Source organism: Eptatretus burgeri, chromosome 17 (assembly GCF_056783735.1).
Source record: "Eptatretus burgeri isolate ZD-2024b chromosome 17, Ebu_testis_v1, whole genome shotgun sequence".
In the NCBI taxonomy this organism is placed as follows: Eukaryota; Metazoa; Chordata; class Myxini; order Myxiniformes; family Myxinidae; genus Eptatretus; species Eptatretus burgeri.
Genome location: NC_140977.1, coordinates 9,023,523 through 9,049,688, shown reverse-complemented (window position 1 = coordinate 9,049,688; position 26,166 = coordinate 9,023,523). Strand labels below are relative to the sequence as shown.

Sequence of the window (26,166 nt, the reverse complement as noted above, 5' to 3'; positions counted from 1 at the left end):
CCAGTGTCTGTGACATCACCCCATCCAGCACGTTACATTCGTTCTTTGTGCCTGTTGTTTGTGTCCATTACGATATCCGTGAAAACGGTAAGTTTCCTGTCTGGAATGATTTTAAATTTTGTTTTACTGCCAGACAGACAGGAGATAGAAAAATTATCTCACTTCTCTGCACATGTGCAATCGGGACGAATTCAGAGCCAATATTCACTAAAAGGAAAGACTCGTCTCTTCCAATTAATGTTCCAATTCATGTTCAAAACACAACATTCAATTTGAACAAATGAAATTCTTCAATACAGCGCGTGTGGTGAAGCAAATGAGTACACTAATGTTAAAATATGCAATTTATGCTTTTTCAGTTGAAAAACAATTAAAGAGCGTACTTAGTATTTGAAATGTAAAAATCTTGTTATTATTGTGTTAAGCACCTTTATATAAAACAGAAGGAATGAAATCGTTCGATACAGCGTGGCAGGAGGCCGCAAAGAATGATGGCATAAGAAGAACTTAGCTTTCAGCGTTCAGCGCGAAATGCCATGTTGGGCGGAAATGACGTCTTTTGTTCGTTCGTGCATGAGAGGGGAGCGTTTCTTGGTTTTTTTCCGTCAAGCAATAAATGCAATGGTTTTCACACATATAACACATGAGTTTCACAAATTTCCATTGAAATACTCGGGTATTTCCATCAATTGTTGCCATTTCCGTCTAGGACTCTCGGTTATGCATTGCCATCGACCGGACGGCCGACATTGGCTGTCTTGAGGCATGTGGGGGGTGGGGTGGGGGGGGGGGACACCGGAGACGTGGTAGACACCGGGGACATTTCAAACTCGGTGCAATTGTATACAGCGCACGCGCTGTAATAAGTTGTTCCTCAATCATAAAGTGATAACATGGACGGACATGAACCAATCACTTAACCCCGCTGTTCGCTTTGTGGACGCAGGGTAACTAATCGTGAAAATTTTAAAGTGGGAAAGGTTACCTCGTCATATTCAGTGATTTCTCCTCTTCATTTTTCTCTGCTGGCCAACCACTTGCCTTCTGCTATGAGGTACCACATGTTCTTTGGAAGCCGGTGCCACTTGGTTCCTCTGGGGAGCCGGTGCAGTCTGTTCCTCCTGGGAAGCCGGTGCCACTTGGTTCCTCTGGAGAGTTGGTGCCACCTGATACGTTCTCTGGATCCCAGGTAGAGGCTGTTGCCTCCAGGAAGCTGGTGCAATCTGTTCCTCCTGGGAAGCCGATGCCACATGGTTCCTCTGGGGAGTTGGTGCCACCTGATACATTCTCTTAAGCACAGGTGTAGCCCGTTGCCTCTGGACAGCCGGGACAGAGCATTGCCCCCGGGAAGCTGGTGCAGCCTCTACCGTCGGCGAGAAGGTGCAGCCCCGGCAGCCAGGCCATCTGGTTTCCTCTCAAGAGGAAATGCAGCCTGCCTGCCCTTGGGTGCTTCCAACATGGACGGCTGTGACATCTTCCTCTTGGGTTCCACGACTGCTGGCTGCTGCTGACTTGGTGCTGTAAAAATGGAGGATATTTTTCATCAAACATAGATTATGGATTTTTACACAATTCTCAACAGGAAGAACAAGAACAGGTTTAGATGAGGTGAAAATATAAGTGCAAAATAGATGTAGAAAACAAAAAAATTATTTAATTACACATGAGGTCTTACGATCTAATTGGACACAAGTTCATGGCTCTCTGTTGCAAGTTCAAACAAGGACATGATACTCGAGGTCCTCTACATTTTGGATAGTATGAGAAATGGATCTGTGTAATATGAAAGCTAAATGTTCAATGGTTTTTGAAATATCACGAACACAAAAGCACATGGATGGATGATCAGTCGGTCGGTCGGACAGAGTTCATTTTAATGTCCCCCGTCTCCGACTTTGTTGGAGGGGCGGGGGAAATTCAGTAGAGGAGTAAATTATTCACTGATGTTGAAGACTGAAGAGACTTTACCCAGAATGATATAATACACAGGTGATTATTAAAGGGAAACCTGCTGAAAGGTGTCACAAATTATTTACGAGTAAACGTTTGGCTGTGTATTGTGTTGTTATGTGCATCGTTTGGCTGCATGTTGTATTGTTATGTGCATTGTGAGGCACGTATTGTGTTGTTATCTGCATCGTTTGGCTGCATGTTGTATTGTTATGTGCATTGTGAGGCACGTATTGTGTTGTTATCTGCATCGTTTCGCTGTGTATTGTGTTGTTATCTGCATTGTTTGGCTGCGTATTGTGTTGTTTTCTGCATCGTTTGGCTGCATCTTGTGTTGTTATGTGCATTGTGAGGAATGTATTGTGTTGTTATATGCATCGTGTGGCTGCATATTGTGTTGTTATATGCATCGTGTGGCTGCGTATTGTGTTGTTGTATGCATCATGTGGCTGCATCTTGTGTTGTTATGTGCATTGTGCGGCGTGTATTGTGTTGTTGTGTGCATTGTTTGGCCGCATATTGTGTTGTTATGTGCATCGTTTGGCCGCGTATTGTGTTGTTATGTGCATTGTGCGGCGTGTATTGTGTTGTTGTGTGCATTGTTTGGCCGCGTGTTGTGTTGTTATGTGCATCGTTTGGCCGTGTATTGTGTTGTTATGTGCATTGTGAGGCGTGTATTGTGTTGTTGTGTGCATTGTTTGGCCGCGTATTGTGTTGTTATGTGCATCGTTTGGCCGCGTATTGTGTTGTTATCTGCATCGTTTGGCTGCATATTGTGTTTTATGTGCATTGTGAGGCACGTATTGTGTTGTTATCTGCATTGTTTGGCTGTGTATTGTGTTGTTATAAGCATCGTTTGGCTGCATATTGTGTTGTTATGTGCATTGTAAGGCACGTATTGTGTTGTTATCTGCATTGTTTGGCTGTGTATTGTGTTGTTATATGCATCGTTTGGCTGCTCATTGTGTTGTTATGTGCATTGTGAGGCACGTATTGTGTTGTTATCTGCATCGTTTGGCTGCATATTGTGTTGTTATGTGCATTCAGGTCAGGTATGGGAGCATGTGCCAGAACAGCGCGTCGCTGCGTCCACTTTCCGCCGGTACTCCAGGGGCCTCCGTCTGGCCATCCCCCAGGCAGATGCCAGGCCCATCCCCATCTCCTTGAGATGATGGTCAACCTGCTGTAACCATGAGGCACGTGGTCGGCCCACTGGCCTTCTCCACTCATGAGACTCCCTCGCTGAGAGAATCTGGTGAGCAGGATCAGCGTCAGGAAAACGAGCCACATGTCCATACAGCCGCAGCTGACGCTCACGGACTATGCAGGTAACAAATCTCATCCGAGTCTCTCTCAGCAACCGCTCGTTGGACACAAAATCCGACCAGCGATAGCCAAGGATTCTCCGAAGAGACCTGGTACCAAAGGAATTAAGTCTCCGTCTCAGATCCTTGGTCAAAGTCCAAGTCTCGCACCCATAGAGCAAGACTGGAAGTACCAAGGACCTGAAGACTCGTACTTTCGTCCTCCCGCACAGGTACCGGCAGCGCCACACCCCATGATCCAGTGAATCCATGACACTCCCCAGGCCCGACCCAGACGTCTATTGACCTCCGGCTCACAACCTGCGGAGACATGAATATCACTGCCAAGGTAAGTGAATCTATCCACGACCTCAACATCCTCACCACAAACAGACACAGACAGGACAGCAGCATCCATGATGTCACCGAAAGCCTGGATCTTTGTTTTGACCCAAGAAATCCGTAATCCCAACGGCTCCGACTCCTCATTCAGCACCTCGAGGGCCCCCAAGAGGATGTCTAAAGTCTCCGCAAAGATGACTGCATCATCTGCAAAATCAAGGTCCGAGATCTTGACATTGCCAAACGATGCACCGCAACTTGATCTCTCCGACATCCTCCCAAAAATCCAGTCCATACAAGTGCTGAAAAGTGTGGGGGCAAGTACACATCCCTGACGAACTCCAGTAACAACTGGAAATAAGTCAGAGGCGGTACCACCACACTTCACAGCACTCTCAGTACCAGAGTAGAGTTCAGACATCAGATCGATCAGTTTCGGTGGCACCCCACGAAGACCAAGAATCCTCCAGAGGACATCCCGATTCACTGAATCGAACGCTTTACAGAGATCAACATAGGCTGCAAGCAGCCCCTGCCGAAACTCTCGTCTGCGTTCAGTGAGTACACGAAGTGCAAGGATACGGTCAATCGTTGACCTCTTTGGTGTAAAGCCTGACTGCTCTGGACGCTGGTGCTCAAGCAGATGGTGGCGAACCCTATCAAGAATTATCCGAGCAAAAACCTTGCCCGGCACTGAGAGCAGCATCACCCCTCGGTAGTTGTTGCAGTCTTGGCGATCACCCTTCCCTTTCCAGAGAGGGACAACAAGGCCCCTCTTCCAGTCAGTTGGGATGATGCCTGTGTTCCAGGCAGAGCACAAAACTGCATGCAACGACGCGAGTGCAGCATTTCCACCAGCCTTGAGAAGTTCGGCATGGATGCCACAGATCCCTGGAGCTTTGCCCCGTTTCAACTGGTTCACCGCAGCCCGTGTTTCCACAAGCGATGGTGGACCACAGTTGATTCGAGGGTCAGCAACAGGGATTGTAACACCCTTGACGTCCAACTCGACAGCTGGGGGATCAGCCTGGTACAACCGCTCGAAGTAACCGGCCCAGCGGGCCTTCACTTCAGACTCCTCTGTCAAGAGCCTACCACTCTCTGTTCGAACTGCAGTGCTCCGAGGGATGGGCTTGGATGAACGTAATGCGCGAATTCCCCTGTAAGCGGGACGAGAATCACCTGTCCACAGGTGATGCTCTACCCCTCACAGATTCCTCGCACATAGGCCTCCTTGTCCACCCTCAGTGCACGTACAGTTTTACGCCTCAGCTCCCTGAACAGCTCAGCTCTGCCATTCAGCCTGGCCCTGCGACTCTGGTCAATGGTATCCAGTGTCCCTTGAGAGACAAAATTCTTCTTTGCCCTGCGGTGAACTCCAAGGCATCCACCGGCAACATCAAGGACGGTGGTCTTGAAGGTGTTCCACAACTCTTCAGGACCCCCCAAAGCACCCAGACCCCCCAAGTGTCCACTCAGCCTGTTCGCAAACTCCTCAGCTACTCTCTCATCCCTGAGCTTGGCAACATCCAGCCTAGGCTGGGATGGTACCATTCTCCAGGATTTAAGGTGCAGCTTTTGAGTTGCTACAACAAGCCTGTGGTCAGTATTGAGGAACTGAGCACTCCGGTAGACCCTGCAGTTCTGGATCATCCTCCAGCGACCGTCAATGAGGACATGGTCAATCTCCTTTGCCACACCGCCAGCGTTGGAATACCAAGTCCAGCGATGAGCTTGCGGGCGCTGAAACCATGAACCAGCCACCCTAAGTCCATGACTTCTTGCAAAGTCAAGGAACTTAGTGCTATTCTGGTTCATAGTTCCTGACCCATGGGGACCAACACACACCTCATAACCATCCCTATCAGTTCCAGTCGATGCATTGAAATCCCCCAAGACTAGAAGTGTATCTCGTCTGGGGCACTGATCAACCACAGACTCGAGTGTGGCGTAGAATGTGTCCTTCACGGTAACATCACTCGCCTCAGTCGGAGCATAAATAGAGACCAGGGAAATGACACCTAAGGAGTGACGAATCCTTAATCTCATAATACGCTCGTTGACCGGTGTTACCTCAATTATCATTGGGGTCAGCTTATTGGACACAGCTACAGCAACTCCTTGGGTATGGTAACCATCAGAGCGACCAGACCAATAGTAGGTGTAACCACCCACCATTATCTCGCCGCAATCCGGTCTCCGAACCTCAGAGAGAGCTGCAATCCCGATGTCCAAACGCTTGAGCTCAGATGATAACAGAGACAGGTGATCATCCTCTCTTAGGGATAGGACATTCCAGGCACCCACCCGAAGGGACCGCCTCAGGTTAACCCAAGGAGACCGCCGTCTGGTGGACGACACCTCAGCACCACTCCGACACACTCTCCCGCAATCTGACCCAGGGATGTTACCCCGTGGTTTCCCTCCTATCAAAGATTGGGGGTCCCGAAGGCTTTGCCCCAATCCCATCATCCGGTGAGCTGCCCTGCGAAGGGAAGCTGCACAGGAGGTACTCCCACGGAGTGGGTTTTCAGATTTTTTTGCGTTTTTGCGTTTTGCGGAATGAAGCGTTTTACGGTGGCTGGAGTGCAAATCCTGCCACCAACCTCCTAATAAGAAGTAACCCAACTGCAGGAGGACGTCCGCAGACACAGTTGGGCACTAGATATGGATGGCCGTTGGCTCACAAGGAGCTCCTCCGCCCTTTGACAGGTTTTGTTTTTAATCCTGCTGGGTGTCCATATCCAAACACCCTCCTCACCAGAAAACCTGGTGGGGGAGACGGTTTAGTCGCCGACAACCCGACCATGGAACAGGTTAGTACAGGTTTACATGGTACCTGTAGCAGGTCACAGATCGAACCTGACCTGACGAAATCTGCATTGTTTGGCTGTGTATTGTGTTGTTATAAGCATCGTTTGGCTGCATATTGTGTTATTATGTGCATTGTAAGGCACGTATTGTGTTGTTATCTGCATTGTTTGGCTGTGTATTGTGTTGTTATATGCATCGTTTGGCTGCTCATTGTGTTGTTATGTGCATTGTGAGGCACGTATTGTGTTGTTATCTGCATCGTTTGGCTGCATATTGTGTTGTTATGTGCATTGTGAGGCACATATTGTGTTGTTAGCTGCATTGTTTGGCTGCGTATTGTGTTGTTTTGTGCATTGTGAGGCACGTTCGTATTGTCTTGTTATCTGCATCGTTTGGCTGCATATTGTTTTGTTATGTGCATTGTGAGGCACGTATTGTGTTTTTTTCTGCATTGTTTCGCTGCGTATTGTGTTGTTATCTGCATTGTGAGGTGCGTATTGTGTTGTTATGTGCATCATTTGGCTGCATATTGTGTTGTTATCTGCATTTTGAAGTGCGTATTGTGTTGTTATCTGCATTTTGAGGTGCGTATTGTGTTGTTATATGCATCGTTTGGCTGCGTGTTGTGTTGTTATGTGCATTGTGAGGCACGTATTGTGTTGTTATCTGCATTGCTTGGCTGTGTATTGTGTTGTTATATGCATCGTTTGGCTACATGTTGTGTTGTTATGTGCATTGTGAGGCATGTATTGTGTTGTTATATGCATCGTTTGGCTGTGCATTGTGTTGTTATCTGCATTATTTGGCTGCATATTGTGTTGTTTTCTGCATCGTTTGGCTGCATCTTGTGTTATTATGTGCATCGTGAGGAATGTATTGTGTTGTTCTATGCATCGTTTGGCTGCATTTTGTGTTGTTATGTGCATCGTGAGGGGCGTATTGTGTTGTTATATGCATTTTTAGGCTGTGTATTGTGTTGTTATATGCATTGTTAGGCTGCGTATTGTGTTTTTATGTGCATTGTTTGGCTATGTATTGTAATGTTATGTGCATTGTTTGGCTATGTATTGTGTTGTTATGTGCATTGTTTGGCTGCGTATTGTGTTATTATGTACATCGTTTGGCTGCGTATTGTGTTGTTATGTGCATTGTTATGTGCGTATTATGTTGTTATGTGCATTGTTATGTGCGTATTGTGTTGTTATATGCATTGTTTGGCTACGTATTGTGTTATTATGTACATCGTTTGGCTGCGTATTGTGTTGTTATGTGCATTGTTATGTGCGTATTGTGTTGTTATCTGCATTGGCTGGCTATGTATTGTGTTATTATGTGCATCGTTTGGCTGCGTATTGTGTTGTTATGTGCATTGTTATGTGCGTATTGTGTTGTTATGTGCATTGTTTGGCTATGTATTGTGTTATTATGTGCATTGTTTGGCTGCGTATTGTGTTGTTATGTGCATCGTTTGGTTGCGTATTGTGTTGTTATGTGCATTGTTATGTGCGTATTTTGTTGTTATATGCATTGTTTGGCTACGTATTGTGTTATTATGTACATCGTTTGGCTGCGTATTGTGTTGTTATGTGCATTGTTATGTGCGTATTGTGTTGTTATGTGCATTGTTTGGCTATGTATTGTGTTATTATGTGCATCGTTTGGCTGCGTATTATGTTGTTATGTGCATCGTTTGGTTGCGTATTGTGTTATGATGTGCATCGTTTGGCTGCGTATTGTGTTGTTATGTGCATCGTTTGGCTGCGTATTGTGTTGTTATGTGCATTGTTTGGCTATGTATTGTGTTATTATGTGCATCGTTTGGCTGCGTATTGTGTTGTTATGTGCATCGTTTGGTTGCGTATTGTGTTGTTATGTGCATTGTTATGTACGTATTGTGTTGTTACGTCTATTGTTTGGCTGTGTATTGTGTTGTTATGTTCATTGTTTGGCTGCATATTGTGTTGTTATGTCTATTGTTTGGCTGCGTATTGTGTTGTGATGTGGATTGTTTGGCTGCGTATTATGTTGTAATGTTCATTGTTTGGCTGCGTATTGTGTTGTTATGTCTATTGTTTGGCTGTGTTTTGTGTTGTTATTTGCATTGTTAGGCTGCAAATTGTGTTATGTGCATTGTTTGGCTACGTATTGTGTTATTATGTGCGTCGTTTGGCTGCGTATTGTGTTGTTATGTGCATTATTTGGCTGTGTATTGTGTTCCGTGCATTCAACGTGTATCAAGTTGTTTAGTATTTAGGGCTATGCAATGTTTCTTGTTGCCAGGTGCGAATTGTAAGTGCAGAGCAGAGTAAAAACATGACAGATATTGATGTTGAAATTCGATTTTACACCTGGAGGAAGATAGGAAGTACTCGGGAAAGTCGTGGTTGCTTTCATTTAAAGAGCCATGTTGTCCTAACAAGCAGTTAATTGCACCAACTGGTTATAGAACTGTCAAGTCTTTAGCTAATGTGGAACGTCGTCCTGGAGAGCTTATGTGATGGCGCGCCGTCCATCCATCTGTCTGTCAGTCCATCAGTCCGTCTGCAAACACTTGCAACATCTTCTCTGAAACTACACACACGATTTCAATGAAACCTCACCACTTCTTCATCACCTGTGCTGTACCAAAGTTTAAAAAATAAAAAGTAGGGGCTTTAGGGGGTCTGCGGAGGGAGATTATCGGGGAGGGGAGGTTGCCCCACGAAAGATTATTTTTCTTTCTTCTCAGAAACTACACTTACAACTCTGATGAAACATGACCACAACCTTCATCACTCATGATGTCCTAAAGTTTGTTCCCGACATTAAAAAAAAAGAAAAAGATCAGGGTCTGAGTGGGGTATACAGGGGTTTGCTTCCTGAAATATGTATTTGTTTTCTTCTCTGAAACCACACAAACAATTTCCATGAAAGTTGACCACAACCTTCATCACCCATGATGGACCAAAGCTTATCGTCTGCATAAAAATCTGCACTCATCATGGGGATCGACGGGGGGAGGCGGGGGGAGGTTGTTGACCTATGGATTTTTATTTTAATTCCATGAACAAACTTTGGTACATCACGGGTGATGAAGGTTGTGGCCAATTTTAATCAAAATTGTTGGTGTGGTTTCGGAGAAGAAAGGAAATTCCTATTTTGGGGGGCAATCCCGTAGACACCCACGGGGCCTGATCTTTTGTAATGCCATGAACAAATTTAATACATTCAGGGTGATGAAGGTTGTGGCAAAATTTCATTGAAATCATGTGTGGAGTTTCAGAGAAGTTGCAAGAACTTGTGGAAGAATGGACGGACGATACGCCATCCCATATCCCGTAAGCTCCCAGAACTGCATTGCAAGTGAGCTCCAAATAAGGGTCAATGGGGGACCCGTGAATATTTAACGAATTTATTTTTGGATTTGACCCTTGAATCACGCCCCAGAGGGTGAGGACTGAGGGAGACAGGAGTCAAAATGGAATTTTTTAAACTCAAAAATTGATCTGGGTTCATTCCTGGTGGAACCCTTTGCCATCTGTCATCTTTTATTTTGGTGGGAAGCTTGGGGATTTGCGATGGTGCACCATCAACTTCGCTCTCGTTTATTTTGTCCAAGAGTTGCTCCGCTGCCTTATTATCAGGTCATACTGTCTTCTTGCTCTTCCTGTGCCTCCATCTTGACAAGAAACAATAAGATCGGACAATATGAAAGAGTACAAAAAGAAGGCTGCTTGGTTACCTTCAGGAGCTTCAACATGGCAGGTTATCTGGGGTCTTGGAATATTGTTGAACCACGTGTGAAACAAAATTTCCTGTAAAACATAATAATGGGTGTTTTGGAAAATTGTTGAACCACGTGTGAAACAAAATCTCCTGTAAAATATAATAATGGATGTGTTGGAATATCATTAAACCAAGTGTGAAACAAAATCTCCTGTAAAACATAATAATTGATGTGTTGGAATATCGTTAAACCACGTGTGAAACAAAATCTCCTGTAAAACATAATAATGGGTGTGTTGGAATATCAATATGTAATTAATGTGTAAAACATAATAATGGGTGTGTTGGAATATCGTTGAACCACATGTGAAACAAAATCTCCTGTAAAACATAATAATTGATGTGTTGGAATATCGTTGAACCAAGTGTGAAACAAAATCTCCTGTAAAACATAATAATGGGTGTGTTGGAATAAAACATAAACACGACAAGGAAAGGCCACCACGAGAGAACAATTGCATTTTGCTCCACAATAACAGGAGTTCAGCAACGTGTGTGCGTGTGTGTGTGTGTGTGTGTGTGTGTGTGTGTCTGTGTGTGTGTGTGTGTGTGTGTGTGTGTGTGTGTGTGTGTGTGTGTGTGTGTGTGTGTCTGTGTGTGTGTGTGTGTGTGTGTGTGTGTGTGTGTTTTTGTGTGTTTTCAGCAATCCCAGTATACGTGAGTTCAGCAACCCCACTATGTGTGTGTGTTTACGTGAGTTCAGCGATCCCAGTGTGCGTGAGTTCAGCGATCCCAGTCTGTGTGAGTTCATAAATCTCAGTATACGTGAGTTCAGCAATCCCAGTCTGTGTGAGTTCAGACATCTCAACGTGTGTGTGTGTGTGTGTGTGTGTGTGTGTGTGTGTGTGTGTGTGTGTGTGTGTGTGTGTGTGTGTGTGTGTGTGTGTGTGTGTGTGTGTGTGTGTGTGTGTGTGTGTGTGTGTGTGTGTGTGTGTGTGTGAACATGCATCGTGAGTCTTTCCATCGGATTTTTGCAAATCATCCCGGTCAGGAGGCCAAGGGTTCACTCACACCAGGTGGAGGATCATCTACAACACTGAAGCCTGTTCTGTCGTTTGACATTGGCTGTAAGAAGAAAAACAAATGTGTTTGTGACAGAATCACCCATCATCACAATCCAATAATTACATTAACATTAGCATATTCCAACAAGCATTCACTGACGTAATGACCGAGTCTTGACTGTAAAATTATAAAATATATTTTGATTCACAAAATAAATTGTGGTATAATAGAAAAGTTTTTTGTGAAACGAAAAACAAAGCCTATCACCTCAGTATTTGGATATTTTGCCTCTGTGGGTTTAAATTAACTGGTAAAGAACCCATGGGCGTCCGCAGGAAGGGGCAAGGGGGGGCATTTGCTCCCCCCCTCCCTGGAAAATCAAAAATTTGAAAAAATTACATGGAAAATACAAAATGAATAAAATAACATAAACATTTCTCAACACTTCATTCAGTTTGAGCAGGTTACTACTCTTGGAACAGGAATTGGAGCCGTTGGGGATCTCTTCCGAAATTGTCAATGACCCTGTTCATTAGCTCGGTCTTCTGGCTGTTCACTTTGTCGCGGTGGACACTTAGCATGCAGAGGCCGGACAGACGTTTATCACTCATCGTTGATCTTAACCAGGTCTTCACCCTGCACAGTGTGCTGAATTACCTTTCCACTGTACATGATGTTGCAGGCAGAGTCAGTGCGATGAGGATAGCCTTGCGCACAGCAGGGAACAGAGTGGTCTGCTTCACCAGCTCGATCATACCCAGAGAGTTGTCATCCAGTGGCTTATGCTTCTGCACGTCATACCACGCTCGAGCTTCTTCTACAAGGTTGTCAATGCCATACATTTCCTTGACAGATGAAACGATGTGCTTGAATTCATCTCTTTCTGTTTGCTGCATTTCTCTCGGATGTAGTGTGAAAATGTGAAAATATGGCGTGTTACTTTCACCAAAACGATTTTCCAGAGACTGGATCAAGGAATCCATGTACGGGACATAGATGGCGCGGCGATAGTACTCCTCAATGGAGCCTCCTATATTCGGCCGGTGGACCTGGCGTGCGCATCGCCGAGGCATAGTCAAGTCGATGCCAAGTTCTTCTGCCAAGGTTTTCACCTCAGGGATGACATCTTCTGAGAACACATGGTCTGCACCATCCCGGTGAGCTCGGAAAGCCTTCATCAACAGGTCGATGTGATCTCGGACTCCCATCATGTCCATGTCGACTGCCTGCAGCTGTTGGGTCACTGGCTCCAACATCGCTGAGTACTTCGCAATGATCTTCAGACAGATGAGGAACACTGTGGTTCCTGCAGCACACCTCAGCTGATATGCCATCTGACGTGTAATCTGTGACTCATGCTGGTTTGCCTCCAGTTGCTCCAGTTGTGCATAGATATCACAAAAGTTCTCTGAAAAGATGCGGATGCTTTTGTACTTTGCGCTCCATCTGGTTTCACACAACAAAGGTATATTTGGAACCAGTCTCCTGCGCTTGGGACTGTCACGGAAGAATTTAATGATAGATTTCACAGTTCCAGTCATATTCCTCACATCTGCGACAGAATTCAGATCATGAACCACCAAATTCAGTCGATGTGAAGAGCAGTGCACGAAAACAGCTTTAGGATAGGTGTTCCTGATACGGGCTTGTACACCATTGTCTTTTCCTGCCATGGTTGAGCATCCATCGTAGCCTTGGCCGTGGAGCTTGTCGAGGTTAAGACCAAATTTTTTTTGCTTGGTCGATGATAGTATCTGCAATTGTTGCAGCGTCCACCCTCTCCAGTGGAATGAATCCAAGGAATTCCTCACGTATGGTGGCTGAGTCATTCCGTTGTTCCTGCAGCGCAACAAATCGTACTCCAATGTACAGTTGTTCGGTGCCTGATATGTCAGCAGTTTCATCTGCAATGATAGAGAATCCATTTGATTCATTTGCAGCTTTCACAATATTGTCTCTTACGACTTCTTCGGAGAGAACTATCAGCTCGTTCTGTACAGAAACTGATGTGTATCTCGCATTTTTGCTTGCGCCCTCCATGTGATCCTCAGGACCGTGTCCCCTGCTTCTATCCTGAATCGCAGTAGGTCACAGAGGTTCCCCGATGTACTCTCCTTCCCCCTCAATGCAAGGTCATGGCTGCAGCAGAACAGAATGCTGGATAGTACGGGGAACAGTTTCTCTCGGTTTTGAGTGACTGCTTTGTTGACTGCTCGGTCCATCTGCCTCACGATGGTCAACTCTGGCCTTTGCACGGTGGTGAGGAAATTGTTGGCATCTTGCAGTGCGCCTTTGTGCCAGGAGGAAAGCATGTGCTTCCTCGCGCACTCATTGAAGTCTTTGTATTTAACAAAAGGAGTCACGATGAACGCACCCATTCGACCTCGGTGCACTGGTTGAGGGAACAGCACACAGTATTTGCACAGAGCACCTTTCAAGTGACTTGAATAGGCCAGCCATGGAGAATATTGGTTTATCCACATGTGGCGGAAACATCGGGAGCCCTGTGAATCGTTCTGATAGATGTAATCAGTTGGTGGGACGTATGTGTTCATCAGGAGGTCATATCTTCGATTATTGGTCAAATGTTCTGTGGTTTTGACGTATAATCCAATGTCCAGATGATGAGGCAAGTCATTGGCCACTTTCGCAAGTGGTGTTTGGGGTGGCATCTGATTGGTTGCTGTGAGTAACTGCTCGTGATGTCCCCCTCTGCGCTGCTCTGCTGGTTCAACATGCGTCTCCGATGTACCCGGGGTGTCTTGATTGTAGTCAGAGTCATCAGACTTATGTTTTTTAAAGAACCTCCTGATATCCATTTCACATTCCTGAAAAATAAGAAAAATGAGGTAAACATAACAATACAAATTTAATACACTGGTCTTCACCAGATTCTACAACAATCAAATCAAGAGCATTTAGTTTGATTATTACCTTCGCAAACTTTGTTGCGAAGGTTATGTTTTGATCGCTGTGTATTTATTTATTTGTGAAAATGTGTGTTTGTTTGTTTGTTTGTTTGTTATTCGCATAACTCCAAAAGTATTGAACTGAATCGCAGCAAATTTGTTGGGATGATTGGTTATTATCCGAGGACCATTTGATTAGATTTTGGGAGCGATCGGGTCAAAGGTCAAGGTCAAGGTCATGAAAAGGTCAAAATCGTCTTTTTACCATAGCGCGGTCAATTTGTATCCAATTTGCATGCAACTAATGCCAAAATGTTCAGAATTCAATGCCCCATCTTGTGATATGTGACATGACACAATGACGTAATAACCCTTATTGGCGGTTGGGAGTCAAAGGTCGGGGGGGGGGTCACGACATTGCAAAATGTGCGGTTTTAGTCATAACACAGTCAATTCTTATCCGATTTGCATGAAACCAACACCAAAATGTTGACTGTTCTGTTCCCCACACTCTAATACCATTTACAAAAGTAAGAGTACAAAGGTCAATGTCGAGGTCATGAAAAGGTCAAAATCGTCATTTTGCCATAGTGCGGTGGATTTTTATCCAATTTGCATGCAACCAATGCCAAAATGTTGTGAATTCAATGCCCAATCTTGTGATATACGATATGCCACAGGAAATTTAATGTTTTTAAGCCATCATAACACATGAGATGGCAGATGTGGTATGGGATTATATACCCTCACAATCAACGGTTTCTGGGGGGGGGGGGGCAAAATGTAGCGTTGGCGAAGGTATGCGCTCTACTGAGTGCCTCTTCTAGTTTTGTATAAAATCCAACGTAGAAAATTAGCATAAGTTTTGTCACTGAAATAAAATAAATAGCCGCAACACAGAAGGAATGAACGAAAAAAAAAAACGAAAAAACGAAAAACGAATGACAGATACGGTTAGGCTGCCTGAGAATAACGGCAGGGGCCTTTGGTCATGCTCAACGACCCCACTCCCACCAGACAGTGCACCTATAGGCTAAAATTTTGGGTGGCGGCCCTTCAGAATATGGACAAGGTTTTAAGGTGCTAAACGTTGGGTTTGACGTCCATCTTGAGGCCACCAAAGGCCACTATTAGTGTATATTGGGATGTTGGGATCAGGCAGTGCTGCCGTCGGCCTGCAAGCAAAAGTTAACAACGAGGCCAATACCTGCATAACTTTTCAATGCCCAACACGTCCCGAAACCACCACCAGGAAAACCTCACCCAGCCTGACAGTGCCAGAAAGAATGATGTTGTGTTTAAATGAATATTTCCTCTCAACAATTGCAAGGAATCTCATTGGAGCTAAAAAGGAGGAAGTAATTTGTATAATACAGACATTCCTATATATGTAATCCAATGTGTTCCTTACCATGTGCTTCTCCTCAATATTAACCAACTCATCAGTCTTCTCTTCATTTTCATCAGCCTCAATGCCCTCATATTCCTTCAGCTAATTATCCTCATCATCTTTCATCTCCGCACATTCTTTCACTTCTTCACTGTCCTCCTCTTGAATAACACTGAGACAACATCCTGCAAAGATGAGATGACATCCACATGAAACAGATATTGTGACAGACAATCATCAATGGTGAGAACAACATCGTGTTCAGATTTATACACTGTGGAAATTATGTTTTCAGTTTCATCAATTACCGGCTTGTTCTTCTTGACCAGCCAGTTCTTCTTGTACCATGTCTTCGTGTGAAGGGTGAAGGGCTCAGAGAACATGGAAGATTAGCCCAAGTCTTTGAGGAACTGGTTGGCCAGGCCTGAAAAGATGAGAGTTGGTGAAGGCAGGAATTTGTCCAGGGTGCTGGCAATAACTTAGCAACTCTTGGTGAAAGACACCGAGTGATCTTTAACGAGCCCCCCCAACTAATGCCACCAGATGGGACACCCAATGAAACGTCCAGCTGAGGAACGACACGGTTGTGATGCAATAATGCCCTCCCTGTGAGGCACCAATCTGAGTTCATTAAACATGGATGGAATCGACAGAACATTGATGGAGGTGATATAACCATCATTGAAAGCGAGAAGAAGCTGACGTTACGGGTGCTAACCCTTCATCAATGCCAAAAGAGTCAGACAAAATCTACACCAGTCCTCACGAGCAAGATTAATTGGCCATTCAACAGTGTCTGGTCAGGATGAAAATCAAACCGAGACTGGACAACTCAGAGGTATATTCGCTACCTCTGCACTACCCTGTCGGACACATATATAAACAACAGTGATAAAGATAAATTTACGAATTGGGGGATTCTGTTCAGGAAAAGGATAAAGGAACAAGAGCGAGAATTGCTTTGCAATAAATAAACCCTCGTGCTGTGATATTTTCTAAATCCTAAAAGGATATAATTCTGTGAAAAATTGACGAAACGCCCTGAAACTCGAACTTATTTGTTGTCCCCTCCAGGCTTTCCTCCAGGCCTTCAAAACAGCTGTTCATCACCACCTCTTATCTTCCCCCATCCAAAACTTCGATCTTTTCTTCCCCGTTAATCCACCCCAAACCCACCTCCTTCAAATTCCCTGCTTTCCATCCTGAAAGTCCCTGTGGTGTCCATCTTGTATACCCTATGTTCCCCACCCCATCCCTCTCCCTTCCACAGATCTCCTCATGTCTCTGTTCCCCACTATTTTGTCCTTCCCTCTCCCACCCCTCTTGTCTCATGCCCCCCTTGCTGTGCGTTGTGTGTAAGCTCTCATACGAGCCTCGACATTGCATAGAAATTTTAAAAAATTGATTCTGTAACTCGTCATGATGAAGCCATGTTCCAAGTTTCAATTGGAGATGTTGAAGAGTGTGTGAAAAAAATTCTGAAAAACCACAGGTGGGACGGACGGACGGACAGCAAACTTATGGTCCTCTCCAATTAAACCAGCAGGACAAATAATTGTGGACAGAACAAATGCATCTCACACTGCATTGGACAACAATAAATCAAGCAAGTTTGTGGATGGGTATTAAAGAGGATATTTTAGAACCAGACATAACAGGGCAAGCATATTATAACAAGGACAAATGTGTCCAAGAGCCGCGTCATTCCACCAGTCAATAAAGGTTTTGTCTTCACCAGAAGAAGAAGAAGAAAAGAGGAAGAAGAACAACGCGGAGCTCTCTTCGAGCCAGCGTTCGCTACGCGATACGCGGCTAAAAACCATGTTATACTAGATCTCATAATATGTAATTCTGTTTTGATCACATTATTGGAAGGAATGAGCTGCTTTGGAGAAGGCTCATCAAAGAACAATCAAAAAGTTTTCAGGACAGGTTTGAATGGTGAGATGGAGAGAAGAAGAGGAGTGGAGGAAGAGGATGAGAAGACGTGGAGAATAGTCGGCCGGGGGGGGGGGAGGATGGGAGAAGGAGGGAGGATTATGAAGAGGAGAATGAGGATAAAGAGGAAGAAGAGGATGATGCGACATGAGAGATAATTTAAAATATATATATATATCAAGAAAACCAAATATTGTTCAGTGGACAGAAAACCTCCATCGTGGTTATCGCCTACTCCATCCCAAGCCAATTGATCCTTCACAGTCTGCACTCCGGACTCACCTTCCTTCTCAGCGAGGCAGCGCTTTAACATCTCGATGCTCACGTTTTTATACATGTTTTCATACAGTACATAAGGTTAAGAGGCACAGCACTCTTTCAGCACATCAGGGTGAGAGGCAAGGTCTGCCTTCACCTTTTCATTTGTGAGAATCATAAAAACAATCAATTTGGGAGCATCAATAAACATGCAAATGGTTAAGGTGAGATATCAAAAGAGAAATAGTGTGAACCACCACTCACAAGAGGAAAATACAGTTGCATCACTCTCTGCTGCAATGGAATCGGTCAGTGGCTGGCATATTAAATGGAGCATGCCATTCAATCATAAATAATCTCATGTCTTCTGTCTTCTGTCTTCTCCAGATACATTTGTTTCACCCACAATGTGCCACCGAGACTGGTCTCTCCTTCCATCTGCATCCATCTCTGCAGCAGATACTCTTTCTTCTTGTGATCGTAACAATTGTGTTGTCTTCAGCATAGAATTGCTGTCTCTCGTATGAACAGTAACACTTATGGTCCACTCGACGAGACAGGATTTCTACTGCATTTTATCACCTCGTACTACATTTTCATTAAGATTCCTAAATCTGACAGGATGGCCGAGAGGTACGCACACTCTCCTCAAAGCTGTCTTGCCTGGGTTTTCATCCCAACCGAGCTGTGAACTGTCATTCAGGTGTTACGCAGGGCTATTTATAAGTGTGTGTGCCATCCCTTGGATGGATGTTAAACTGGTCTGTCAGCATTCGTTGGTGGACGTCAAAGACCTCACGGTGTCTTTAGTGAAGAGCTATGAGCCATCATTGGCACCTTTAACAAATTAAGAATTCCTGCTCCAACCAACAGAGGGCACTGTTTCAGGGGAACAGCCCCACCTACAGCCTTGTGCTGCAAATGAACGAAGAACAAGAAGATTAAAATTCCTGAATGCTCTCTCACCATCATCATCTCTCACCATCATATTGGCTGGTGCCATCTCCGATCCAGAGGTTGGCTATATGGCATCCATTCAAATATTTATGGAGTCCCCCAAGCAGCTCACCTCTTCCGTCATCTTGTGTGTTCATTTTATTACTTGCCTTCTTCATCTTCAATCAATCCAACCAGTCAGTGCTGTCAGACCCCGACATTCGCGGATTCTCCATTCGCGGACCCCGCGTATTTGCGGTGAACTGCTTCTGCATTTGCGACCCTGTGCTTCGCGTATTGGAAGTTTTTGCGGATGCAAAAAACACATCTTCCACCAGCCACGCATATAGCAGCTGTGCTTATTTAAAAAAAAACATATCTTCCATGAGCAGCATGTGTGACCTGCTTCTACATTGATGGCCTTGTGCTTCACGCTTTCAGGGTTTTTCATGGGCGCATAAAATTTTTGAAAAACGAGTGGTGCGAGCACGAGTGATGTGTGTGTGGCTCCGAGTGATGCGCTGAGCGCTGCGGGTACGAGTGGCCCCAGTTAATTCTGAGCGAGCAGGGGATGGTTTAACCATTTCAAGAAGCGGTACAGTCTCCACAATGCCAAACTGCAGGAGAGCGTGCCTCCGTGGAGCACGAGGCGGCCAAAACGTTCCCTGCTCAACTCTCGCAAGTCATCGAGAAGAAGGAGTACCTGCGAGAGCAGATGTTCAATGGTGACGAGACTGGCCAGGCTTCAAAAAGATGCCAACACAAACTTTTATCTTGAACGGCGAGGGGACAGCATCGGGCTTCAAGGCTGCAAAGGACCGGGTATCTCTTCTGCACAAACGCAATACAGGACTGTATAAGGAAGCCCATGATGCTCTCAAAAGCAAGAATATACACACGCTGCTAATTTTCATGGAACTGTTACGTCTTTCAGGTGGAGAGGTATCTGATGGGAAATAAAACCTTGTGTTCAAGGTTCTCCTGCTTGTCGATAACTCTAATGGCCACCCCATGAACCTAAAAGTGGCTCTGCCGAACGTCAAGGTGATCTTCCTGCCGCCCAACACCACCTCCATGATCCAGCTGCTCGACCAAGGGGTAAACACCACTTTCAAAACATACCATACCCGCCTCACCTTTCACCACCTTTTATATGCGATGGACTCTGACCCAGCGCTCACTGTTGAGCAGTGTTGGAAGCAGTTCAACATAGCCCACTGCATCGGCACCATCAAAGAGTTGCTGAACGAGGTGAGAGCCTCCATCATCAACGCATGTTGGCAAAACCTGTGGCCACAGGCAGTGAAGAACTTCACAGGCTTTCCTGCCAACATGGAGAAGAGGCATTAAATTTCTGTGTTGGTGGGAGGCAAAGGCTTTGACGACATGGATCCTGAGGAGTTGGATGATCTTATCGCCTCGCATTCAGAGGAGCTCACTTATGAGTTGGATGCCATTACCAAGGTTTCTGAGGAGGTGGAGGAAGACAGCGATGAGGAGGAAGAGGTGTCGAGTTCCAACCCAACGGTCAAGTACCTTGGTGAGGTGATGTGGGATATGCTTGCAATTGCTGACAGGCTGCAAGAAGCCGATGCGGTCACGGAGCGTGACCTCAAGTTCAAGAGGGGTTGGATGATGTGATGCTCCAATGCAAGAAGCGACATCGAAACCTCACCTGCATCGACTTCAGTACGCTCACCTACATTCCTTTCGGTGCAAGACTCATCAGCACCTTCACCTACATCGTCTTCAGAGCAGTTCAATGAGTTCACTGGATTTTAATTCATCATTGTCATTATTTGAAGAGTTGTGTTTGTAGAAATAAAAATTTGAAACGGTTCCTGTTGTTCTTTTTTTACTTTATGGTGCGGTTTGTTAAGGACTTTAAAAAAACTGTAATTGCCTTCCTTGAATAAAACAATGAAAATGGTACCTCGTGTTGTCGTTTTTTTTTCGTTGTAAGCATTTTTTATGAACCTAATCATGTGCATTCGCGGTCGAAAATATTTCAAACTTTTAAAATTATCGCTTACGGATCATAAACCGCCGGGAACCTATCCCTCCTTTTTCCTTTGAAACAATACCCTGACATTCGCGGATTCGACATTCACAACATTTTACAGGAACGTACCCCCACCCCCCCCCACCCCCCGCGATTGTCAGGGTCTGGCAGTATTGTGTTTTGGAGATTGGGAGACACTTACATGGTCAAATATTACAGATCGGACGCCTCTTCGCTGTAGTTATACCTGCCAATGTACATACTGTTCGTGCTCAGTCAATTTTCATTCTTTCAAACTTATTACAATGATTCTTCTTGGCATAACATGTAAGAAGGTGCGTTTTCCTTTTCTAAAACCACACTGTTCTGCACTGCAATATCATCATCTTCTATTTCTATTCATTTGCTCATGGGTCACAGTTGGAAGAATCTTCATTACCTGGCTTATTTAACTCATGGTTCTGAACTTGCTCCAATTTAACAGTAATTCAATGTTGCATGAAATACATAGACCTGGGATAATCAAAAACTACTCACAATAGCTGTCTCACAAATGAAAAACTTGTCTTTATAACGACAATAACAGGTCTGTGTCGAGAGAAAAATAAGAATAGTGAAATTTTCTTCACCAAATATTGAGAGTGGTATGCGAATCGCCATGGGAGGTAAGGGGAAGTGGCATTTCAGACACTTCTTCAAATCAAAAGGGCCAATGCCTGAAACATCCCTTCAGCTTATTTCCCACTATGGTTAACAGAGTGAAGGACCAAAATGACAAATGACTCCAGGGATCTCAATCGATGACAAGGCTGGTGAGACAAGCTTGTTATCATGTTGTGCAAGTATGTAAGTTACACGTTTCAGTTTGAGTGTGCTGTGATTTGAAAGTCTGTTTGTGTTGGTGTGTTTTGTGTTTCGTGAAAATCAGAAATATTTGCGAATATCTCTCAACATTTGATTGAAAAAAATTGGTTACCTCACCAACCCTAACCTGAAGAGGAAATTTATTCAGAAAGAACAGCACTCAGTGGAGCGCATACCTCTGCCAGGATGAACAGTTTACATTTTGTATCCCACCGACAGGTCGGATCTGGATCCAAACCTGAACCAAAGTCTAATCGGCTTGTTCTTGTCACCAAACAACTCATCCACCAAGTTTTGTCATAACTCGTCCACAACTTTTTGAGATATCGTGCTGTACATCGTTGTTGGCCAAATCTCTAAATTGTGAAGAATCACTTTAAAAAATTCTAATACCTGGATCTGGATCTTCACCAAAATCTAATCAATTCGTCCTTGCCACACACTTAACCTGTTCACCAAATTCCGTCCAAATCTGTCCACAACTTTTTGAGATATCCTGCTTACAGACAGACAGACAAACAAACAGATCGTGGTGAAGACATAACCTCCAACCATAACTTTCAGTGGATAAGGTAATAAGTTGCTTTGCCAAGACTACACAAAAAGTTCAAAAGGAAATGATTGGCATTGACTTCTGATGGTACGTTAAAGACACATGTGTTTCGACCAAGAGAATGGAAGTTATTGCCGTCATCCCTAACGATTCACGATTCCTGTTCAAACCTGTAAAATTGCATGCACAAAATGTGAACCTGCAAGCTAAACTATTGAAGCTGTGATTGTGAAGGAAGGAGGTGAAAAGCAGTTCAAACGTGGCCATGGTATTGCTTGAGGATTGAAACAAAATGTTTGGAGCGTGCAAGAGAAAGGTTGCTGTGGTGAGAGCAAAGTCATCCGGGTCACCGAGATCAGGAAGCCACGAACCGAGCAGACACCACCAGCAAGTTAAAAATATATTTCAAAAAACACCAACAACCTTTTACAGGTCCTTAAATATCCCAACACATGCAAAATATGCGTAACTGAGACACGGCATTCATTTCGTGAAAAGCATTTAATCCTCAACAACTCTCACACCTCACCTGTTGGTAGCTCTTCCTTAAAATATGCTTTTCCCACTTGGGGCGTTGAATTCCAAAAGAAAAAAGAGATTTTGTAAAACTGCACTTCCAAAAATGTTACAAATACAATGCAATGGCAGAATGAAAATACAGTCAGGTCAGTGATCATCAAACCTCATCAGTTTGTGATGGGCACACGGGCGGATAACTCCGAACCCGACATGTCTATAAAAAGACCACCGATGCCATCAACAACACTCACTTCTGGCTGGATCTTCATGCACAGGGTCGGTTCACCATACCTGTGAGATGAACGAAGCAGATGGGGACCCGTGCAGAAAACTACGTGGTGGAAACTTAATTGGCCGAGCGACCCAACGCCACACGTGGCTCTCTATGAACGACCGTTACAATTCTCTACTCAGACCAATTGTCCTGGGAAGAAATATGGAGTGTGAAAGATAAGTGCGTGGTCTATTACATGCTCCGGCAGACCTTCAGCAACATCGGTGAAGATGACGGGGCCCACTGCGCGGCAATTTTGGCTTGCCTCCCTCACGGTTCCTCTCTCCCTCCTGTGGCAGCGCCCAGTCATGTGGGGAAACTGAGGAAGGTTCATTCTTTCCAACGCGATGACCTGCGTGGCTCCGGGAAATCTCTTTCTGTTTGTGCGAGGGCAAACATAGCAGCGTGGCACCGGACTTGGCACGAAGTAGATGCACCGGGTCCGTAAGTGTGTCAGTAAAAGCCACAGAAAGTACGAACAAAGAGAAGCAAAGGAGAAGACACGTTCCAGCCCGTGGGAAAGCGCGTACATGGAAATGTATTGAGTGGAGAGGTTGAAGGTGGAGAAGAATGTAACAAAAGGGCAAAGCGGAAAGAAAGTCGAAACGAGTGGAAGGGAAAAACTCTGTCGAGGTTGACGCATTCAAGCGGAAGAGATAAAAGATGGAAAAAGCTTCAAGGGAAAAGGCTTTGAACAGCTTGCGCATCTCTCCTTTTATCCCCCCCCCCCTCACCACCCAAGCCCCTCCTGTTGTGGAGCAACTTCTCCTTTGATGTGGCCGCACCTAATTGGCGGAGCCGCATCACAGCGGCATCACGCCTGGGAAAGCAGGTTTTTGGGGGGAAGCTTTAAGAAGCTTCAAAACTTGCCTGAAGTCACTTGAGACGTTCCACCACTCTGCTAAAGCCCTGCACATGCGAAATGTGGAGGACAGAGAAGGTAAACAGGGGTGAAAAGAAGAGAAACTTATGCTAAATTACACTCGCAACACATATTTATGCCATGTATGCAATCTAATTTAATTGCGAAACAGAATAACAAGATATTTCTCACTCAACTTCCATGTGTATGTGCTTATATTCACCCAAGAGGTGCAGATTGCCCTCTTCAGGCCGACAACCGTCACAGGTTCTTTATGTGTTGTCAATATCCAGACAGTCAAAAACATGACTTGACCACAACCTGACTAAGTATCTGCACAACGAGGCCAAGAAATGCGTGCCATTGAGAAGAGGATGTGAGTATCATTGAAATCACATGTTTTTCATTTTTCACTTTTGGATCCAAGCATCTAGACTAGAGGGAAGTGCTCAAATGGGTTGGTGAAACAGTTTAAGGTTTCGTCAAAACGGAAATTTCAAAGACAGTACTGCGTTCAATTCCAGGAATCATTTGGGATCGAGGGGTACATGGACATTGGCTGCACATGTGGGCCAGGCTAGTGAACGTGCTCTCGAGATCTGTTCATCGTTCACCCAACAAACCTCATCACCCTTCCTCTCTCCCCAATAAGTAAATACACAAACTAAAATCAAGTGGTCCTCGAGTTTTACGTTCTCAGAGCGACCAGTAGTCATCCCAGAACGAATGAAGGAATGGAATCCAAAATCTCTCCTGGAGTTTGAGAGATATCATGGGTTCCAATGCAGTTTCTGGGAGTGGAGACTTCCATGTTTATAGTCACATCCGCTGGCGAGCGTATGTATCACAGGACTATCTGGATCGTCAGTCCGAAAAGACAATAAAATACCAGGAATTCCAAGAGAGTTTGGAGAAGAATCGTGAGAGGCCTTGTTGGGGATTCATTGTTGGGGAATAATTCATTGTTGAAACATCGTTCTGACGAGGAAAACGAATCAACATTAATGCTATCCCAGGTTCAAGGTCAAGGTGAATGCCCCGGGGAAAGGAATGTGAGATATAATGCACAAAACCGAGGGCAAACCAATTACCGTCAGAGACCAAAATACAGAGACCAGCGCAGAGATTTCTGTTATACATGCGGAAAACAAGGGCACTGGGCTAATGAATGCCGAAATCGTAGAAACAGTCGAACTTATAGTTCGTATGAACCGGTAGAACAGAGACCAGCGGCACAATACAGAGATGAAACTCGCAGACACTCCACGCCTCCAGTGAATGAAAATCCATATTATAGACAGCAGGAAAGATGGGGAACACAGTTTGAGCAAGCTGGTTCATTTCAACCCACTGCACCTCAAACCGAGTTCCCTCCTCCTCCACCCTCATTTCTTCCTCCTCCATCTCAAGGTTCATTTCAAACCCAAAACCCATTCGTTTTATGACAAAGAAAAGAAGCGACTTCGTCTGAGTTACCCTTCCTGACTTTGAAACCATGTGACGAACCGAAATTGACTTTGAAAATTGAAGGCCAAGAGATTCCTTTCTTAGTCGACACAGGAGCGACCAAATCTGCGCTCAGAAGGAGTGATTTCCCAGACGCCCCGTTATCGCGAGAACGAGTAAAAGTAGTGGGAATGTCGGGAGTTGCTAGTACGATTCCACTGACAGAGCAGCTCCGGGTGGAAATTGGACCATTGTCTGCAAACCATGCATTTTTGATGGCAACTGATACACCAATTAATCTGTTGGGGAGAGATCTGTTATGCAAGCTGAATTGTTCAATTAAGTGTACCCCTGATGGTGTATATTTAGAAATACCTCACGAATCACACATAACTATGATGAATTTATTACAGGAAAATACAGAAAATCTTGTATATCAATGGACTGTGATTAATTGTGAAGCATTTAACCATTTGCAGGAATATTTATCACATTTGGAGAGAAACGTACCCGAGGTGCTCGATTGGGTGAGTAAACACGGCATGGACAGACGGTACTTACAGACTCGACTACATTGCATTGCAGATTGCAACATCAAGGGAAAAGATAACGTCTATGCGAGTGAAACACTCTCGAAATTACACCAGACCTTTGACTTAGTGTTGGGAACAATTTGGATTGGGAAGCAAGGAATTGGCCTGGAGGTGCATCTGACGCAGGAACAATTAAAATTGTGGAACCAACCGTCCAGTGTTACACCACACGTTACTTTAGTGATTGCAGAAGGTTACCAAGAAACGGACATTGGTCACATGGTAACCTCTTTGAAAAAAGCATCACAAGCGACTTTGATGGAATCGAGCCAAGTAAACGGACTTTGGAAGATCGGGGAACAGGGATTCTGTTGGACAGAATGTCAAGGATCAGCAAAAGCTGTGTTTGAGGTGGTCGATCTCTCAGAATTAAATGGGTCAGGAAAATTACCTGAAATACTCGAACAAGTCCCGACTTGTCTGTGGGCAACACATGCCAACG

General features: G+C 44.7%; 1 long non-coding RNA gene across 1 annotated transcript; it reads right to left on the bottom strand.

The window, feature by feature from the left end:
* Positions 1–828: 828 nt before the first annotated feature.
* Positions 829–12,293, bottom strand: LOC147009256 (uncharacterized). Its single transcript, XR_015053101.1, has 3 exons — positions 11,187–12,293; positions 10,132–10,204; positions 829–1,518 (listed from the first exon to the last, which is right to left on the bottom strand). It is a non-coding gene; the product is annotated as an uncharacterized LOC147009256 (long non-coding RNA).
* Between the last annotated feature and the right edge of the window lie 13,873 nt (positions 12,294–26,166).